The following is a 6,627-nucleotide window of genomic DNA, read 5'->3' as shown; positions in this document are numbered from 1 at the left end:
GTAATCTATTCTATCGGCTCCTGCTGTGATTTTACAGTACGCGGCTGTATATATCTATTCTATCTATTCTAACCTGTCATTCTGTGATTTTACTGTATGTAGCAGATGAATTGCTGGCTTTTCAAAGGACATTGCTGCGTAAAAATCGGACAGCAATCACATGGTTCGAGTGCTGTGTGATTTTTTTTCTCGCACCCATAGGCTTGCATTGGCGAGTATCGGACGAGTCTCAGTGACAATTTCAGCATGCTGCGATTTTACATGCATGTCGAATACACCTGAGAAAATAAACAGTGATATGAGCTGCCCCATAGATTAACAATGGGCCAAGTGCTATGCAATGTTTCTCGCATAGCACTCAGCCGTATTCTATGGTTATGTGACTCTGGCCTTACAGAGACTACAATATTCATTTGAATTTTAAAAAAAAACGCTGATTTCTCTGTAAGGCCAGGATCACACATGCGAGAAACTCGGACAAGTATCGCATGTAAATACCCGGCACTGCCGTCGGCACTCGGGAGCCCTTTCTTTTCTATCCCCTCTTTCTTTCTCTCTGTTCTTTCTTTTCCCTCTTTCTTTCTCTCTGTTCTTTCCCTCTCTAATCTTTCTTTTCCCTCTTTCTTTCTCTCTGTTCTCTCCCTCTCTAATCTTTCTCTCTGCTCTTTATTTCTCTCTGTTTCCATCTCTCTATGTTCTTTCTCTCTGTTCTTTCTTTCCCTTGTTTCCATCTCTATGTTCTCTCTCTGTTCTTTCTTTCCCTTGTTTCCATCTCTCTATGTTCTCTCTCTCTCTGTTCATTCTTTCCCTTGTTTCCATCTCTCTATGTTCTCTCTCTCTCTGTTCATTCTTTCCCTTGTTTCCATCTCTCTATGTTCTTTCTCTGTTCTTTCTTTCCCTTGTTTCCATCTCTCTATTTTCTTTCTCTCTCTGTTCTTTCTTTCCCTTCTTTCCTTCCTTTCTCTCTGTTCTTCCTCTCTCTGTTCTTCCTTTCTCTCTCTGTTCTTCCTTTCTCTCTCTGTTCTTCCTTTCTCTCTCTGTTCTTCCTTTCTCTCTCTGTTCTTTCTTTCTCTCTCTTCTTTCTTTCTCACTCTAATCTTTCTTTTTTCTTTCTCTCTCTTTCCCTCTCTGTTCTTTCTCTCTGTTCTTTTTTTTTCTCTCTCTTTCTGCTCCTTATTTCTCTCTCTGTTCTTTATTTCTTTCCCCTCTTTCTTTCTCTCTGTAATAATTATAGGGGATAACTCAGGAGACTCTGTGCGTGGAACAAGATGACTACAGGACACAGCTTTATAAGTGGTAAAGTCTATATTAACACACGGTGATACAACAGATGCAGAAAGAAACTCAAGTCCACTACACTTGGAGAAAATATAAGAAGCAGCTTAGCCGTCTATAGGAAATTCAGAGGAAAATGCAATCAAGCAAAAAGTCTATGAAGCACAGTTATTCTTGAGGATACTTGGCATGAATAAATCCTTGTCTTAGTCCAGACACAGATAGGCAAGCTTAAAAGGCAGTTCAAATCTTATCTTAGCTTGACCAGGGAGGCCTGGAAAATAGTCTCAGGCTCTTGCAGAGCAGGAACAGCTTACATGTCCAGCAAATGCAGATGGAAGTGAAACACGAGCAGCAGAGGAAGAAGGGTTCTGGAAACTGGAGTATGCAGGAACTCAAAGCAGAGCAGCAGGATCACCACACAGGTTCACAGGAGACGGTATATAGCCAGGGAGCAATCAGATGTCAGGAGCTGCATGCAAGGCAGAATACTCAAGCACAGACTGAAGGCTGGGGTGGAGTTTTATAGCAGGAGGACACAACGCACATGAGACCAAGGACACCATCTTGGAAAAGGGCAGTAATGCAAAAAGGTAAAAATGTTCAGTCCTGACACTCTCTCTGGTCTTTCTTTCTTTTCCCTCTTTCTATCTCCCTCTCTGTTCTTCCTTTCTCTCTGTTCTTTCTTTCTCTCTAATCTTTCTCTCTCTCTGCTCTTTCTTTCTCTCTCTGTTCTTTCTTTCTCTCTCTTTCTGTTTTTATTTCTCCATCTCTGTTCTTTCTTTCTTTCTCTCTCTGTTTCTTTCTCTCTCTCTGTTCTTTCTTTCCCTCTCTAATCTTTCTTTCTTTCTCTCTCTGTTCTTTCTTTCTCACTCTAATCTTTCTTTTTTCTTTCTTTCTCTCTCTGTTCTTTCTCTCTTTCCCTCTCTGTTCTTTCTCTCTTTGTTCTTTTTTCCTCTCTCTTTCTGTTCTTTATTTCTCTCTCTCTGTTCTTTATTTCATTCCCCTCTTTCTTTCTCTCTCTGGTCTTTCTTTCTTTTCCCTCTTTCTATCTCCCTCTCTGTTCTTCCTTTCTCTCTGTTCTTTCTTTCTCTCTAATCTTTCTCTCTCTGCTCTTTCTTTCTCTCTGTTCTTTCTTTCTGTCTCTGTTCTTTCTTTCTCTCTCTTTCTGTTTTTATTTCTCCCTCTCTGTTCTTTCTTTCTCTCTCTGTTCTTTCTCGCTCTCTGTTCTTTCTTTCCCTCTCTAATCTTTCTTTCTCTCAATCTATTCTTTCTTTCTCACTCTAATCTTTCTTTTTTCTTTCTGTCTGTTCTTTCTTTCTCTCTTTCCCTCTCTCTGTTCTTTCTTTCCCCTCTTTCTTTCTCTCTCTGTTCTTTCTCTCTCTTTCTGTTCTTTATTTCTCTCTCTGTTCTTTCTTTTCCCTCCTTCTTTCTCTCTCTGTTCTTCCTTTCTCTCTGTTCTTTCTTTCTCTCTCTTTCTGTTCTTTATTTCTCTCTCTGTTCGTTCTTTCTTTCTCTTTGTTTCTTTCTCTCTGTTCTTTCTTTCCCTCTCTAATCTTTCTTTCTCTCTCTGTTCTTTCTTTCTCACTCTAATCTTTCTTTTTTCTTTCTTTCTCTCTCTGTTCTTTCTTTCTCTCTTTCCCATTCTATGTTCTTTCTTTCTCCTCTTTCTTTCTCTCTCTGTTCTTTCTTTCCCCTCTTTCTTTCTCTCTCTCTGCTCTTCCTCTCTCTGTTCTTTCTTTCTCTCTCTGTTCTTTTTTCTCTCTCTGTTCTTTCTTTCTCTCTTTCCCTCTCTCTGTTCTTTCTTTCCCCTCTTTTGTTCTCTCTCTGTCCTTTCTTTCCCTTCTTTCCTTCTCTCTCTGTTCTTCCTCTCTCTCTGTTCTGTCTTCTCTCTCTCTCTGTTCTTTCTTTCTTTCTTTCTTTCTCGCTCTCTGTTCTTTCTCTCTCTGTTCTTTTTTCTCTCTCTGTTCTTTCTTTCTCTCTGTCCTTTTTTCTTTCTCTCTGTTCTTTTTTTCTCGCTCTGTTCTTTCTTTCTCCTCTTTCTTTCTTTCCTTATTTCTCTGTTCTTTCTTTCTATTTCTCTCTGTTATTTATTTCTTTCCCCTCTTTCTTTTTCTCTCTCTCTGTTTTTTCCTTCTCTCTCTGTCCTTTCTTTCGCTCTCTGTTCTTTTTTTCTTTCTCTGTTTTATTTTTTCTCTCTCTCTGTTCTTTCTTTTCCTCAGTATCAGCCAGTGTGCCCACAATGCCAGCCACTGTGCCCATAATGCCAGCCACTGTGCCCTCAGTACCAGTCAGTGTGATCAGCAGTGCTAAATGGATGTGGTTGGGGCATGGAAATGGGTGTGACTAGTTGTGAAATGGGTGTGGTTGGGGCATGGCCTAAAATTTGCCGCAGAGCGCCACAACCTTTGTCCCTCTTTCCCTTCTTCAAAAGTTGGGAGGTATAATGGTGGGTCCCAAGAATCATTATTCTCTGGAGGGACCAAAGGTACTCCAGTCAGATGCTGCTAGTGACATATAATTAGTACATTAAAGTAATATAGTTAAGATTACAAAAGCAGGAGTAATTAAATACCTAAATATGTAACAATAAATGTGATGTTGCAGAAATATGATCTACATGGCTCAACAATAAATAGTGAGCCGAAACACAATAGTGCAGTAAATATAAATTTTAAACAAAAACATGAACACACAAAAAAGATATAAATAAAAATGAAGAAATAAAAATAATTGTTCCTATGCACTCTAACACAATAAATGTGCATATAGTCCTTCCATTCTTCATTAGACCGCTGAGCATGTGGAAGGAGTTATATTCAGGAGCCAAGAAAGAAGTCCAAGGGATGCCATATATGTCAAAATTTCACACTCCGTATATATAGGTAAGTATCTATCAAGTAAGAGGCATCCATTAGCTTCCAAAATGCAAGTACATGTAACACAATATCGCAAGAATTATTAAAAGCAGAATAAAATAAAATAGAAAATATAAACCCCAAAAAAACCCGACCCATACCTAAAAACTATAATGCTACGGTATGCAAATACCTATATGGTAGACCCAAACAGAATAAGGATATCTGTTCACAGAAAGGTTTTAAACCTGAAGTTTTCATTTAAGCCTTGGCCCAGATCACCTCCTAAGCCCAGAGAGACAATACCAATACCCTTTACCATGAGTAGATTGGAATTACTTTGGTGATGGGTAAAGAAATGTCTCGCAAGTGTTTTAAGACCAGAGGGATTCTCCACGGATGCACTTTTTTCGATATCCCTGACATGTTCTCTGGTCCTAATTCACAGTTCTCTTGTCATGAGACCAATGTAAATTTTACCCCGTGGGCATTGGGCGTGGTATATTACTCCCTTAGAGTGACAGGACAAATGATGTCTAATGGTATATATCCTGTATCCTAGTGAACATGTTCAGTATTTGGTCAGTATTTTACATCGGTATCTGTACGCAGAGTGGGTGATAGATACAGAAGTGGTGACGTGTTATTATTATACTTTCCCTCTTATTGTTCCTCTCCTGGTTTTGCTTACATATACTGAGGTTATATACTGACCAAATACTGAACGTGTGAACGTGGTCTAGAGTGAGAATTGTACAAACCGCACAAAATATCTACCATTACATGCAAGACTGAACGAGAGCAAATATTCTGGTATTAAGCGTGGAGCTGTACTCACATTTAAAAAAATGACTCATATCTTATACCAGTCTTTAATGACGAAAGTTGCACCTGTGATTTAGTGAAACGGCATGTGACTTTCAGAGGTGAGAACTAGTAAGAGCTAGACATTTTCATGAGTTGTTTGGTGTGGTTCACAGAGAACTCTCTTTTTTTCTTTGAATGGTTTTTTAAATTTATACAAGAATATGACTTCATTGTATAATTAAGATTGTAATGGAAGTACATTAATACAAATCTTCCATTTGTAATATTCACTAAAGAGATTTTTTAGAACTAGAAAAACTGAACTGCTTTCCAGACAAAAAAATATTGTAATTCCTGTCCACAGATTTGTGTAATTTTGAAGAACAACCTGATTTACTTCAATGAGGCTGACCTGCAATACCAGACACCACCTACAGACAGCCATGGAGCTATTTCTGGAAAAAAGCAGCCATATTTCTCGAAGGGCTCGCTCACATTAGCATATAAAATAGCTCCAATGTTGCACCTGAAAAGTTGGAAAAGTGAAATCCGTATGGTTCAACTTATGTTGCGAGATTACAATGCGATTTTATCCTCACCTAGCATCCGCATGACATCCGTATGCAATGGGTTTTTATGACCATCTTTTACATTCTGTAATTCTCTATGGAATTTAAAGATAGTTTTCAAACTAATAAAGCAGTCTTATATGCGGATAGAATAGATAAATAGAATAGATCTATAGAATATATAGATATCCTGTAAACATATAATTTCACAAGCCCCCTACATACAATAAACTTGCAACCTTTAGTGCCTTTCGTGTGGCACTAAAAGGTGTTTTGTCTTATTTAGCCTATTAAATAAATAATTTAAAAAAACAACGTGGGGTCAACCCTATTTTTAATAATCAGCCAAGGTAAAGCAGATAGCTGATGGATTATATTATCAGACTAGGAAGGTCCTTACTCTTTAGTTATTGAGCCCTTCCCAGCCTAAAAATACAAACTCACAGTCACTATAGAAGTGGGGCATCACATGAGATGCACCAATTCTTGTGCTTGGCCCAGCTCTTCCCACTTGCCCTGGTGCGGTGGCAATCGGGGTAATGGTTTATGAGGTTGATGTCAGCTTTGTTATGTCCGCTGGCATCAAGCCCAGGGGTTAGTCATAGAGAGGCATTTTATTTGAAAACCTTCCCCAACTATAGCCCTCTCTCACCAATTTAATTAAAAAAAAAAAAAAAAAAAACCATACAGTCCAGGGGTTCGGATGTAGTCAACCAAAACTGAAGTAGTGCATAAATGGGAACCTGAAAGACATTAAAAGAGAGAAATAGTGAAGAGGTTAATGTGAAGCATTTCAGATGAATTAGTTAATAGGCGCAATTACCTGATGACTAGGCGTTTATGCACCTCCTCAAACTCCTGCTGTCTCATGAGCCAACCACAGGTCTCTAACTAGACTGTAAAAAGCTGAGAGTGCATGATTCCTGCTATATAGACAAATTCTGCTACAGTATATATGCCAAAGACAGATACTGTATATGATTACTAACACATATGTATGGTTAAATGATAAGCTTACACTCACACACTAGTCTTGCTTACTGACTGATTTAAAGTTCTGAAATTCCAAGAAGGGGTGTGATAATGTACGTAACGCGACGAAGGGTGGTAGCTAGAGT

The 6,627-nt window shown here is 38.6% G+C and overlaps 1 long non-coding RNA gene across 1 annotated transcript; it reads right to left on the bottom strand.

Annotated features, from left to right (window-relative positions):
- Window positions 1-738: 738 nt before the first annotated feature.
- LOC141088520 (uncharacterized) lies at window positions 739-6,254 on the bottom strand. Its single transcript, XR_012231968.1, has 2 exons — window positions 6,162-6,254; window positions 739-4,168 (listed from the first exon to the last, which is right to left on the bottom strand). It is a non-coding gene; the product is annotated as an uncharacterized lncRNA (long non-coding RNA).
- Between the last annotated feature and the right edge of the window lie 373 nt (window positions 6,255-6,627).

Source organism: Dendrobates tinctorius, unplaced genomic scaffold, assembly GCF_039654945.1.
Source record: "Dendrobates tinctorius isolate UK_male_01 unplaced genomic scaffold, ASM3965494v1 ptg000007l, whole genome shotgun sequence".
NCBI classification, from domain to species: domain Eukaryota; kingdom Metazoa; phylum Chordata; class Amphibia; order Anura; family Dendrobatidae; genus Dendrobates; species Dendrobates tinctorius.
The sequence above is the reverse complement of the archived record's forward strand: the minus strand, read 5'-3'. Positions and strand labels throughout refer to the sequence as shown.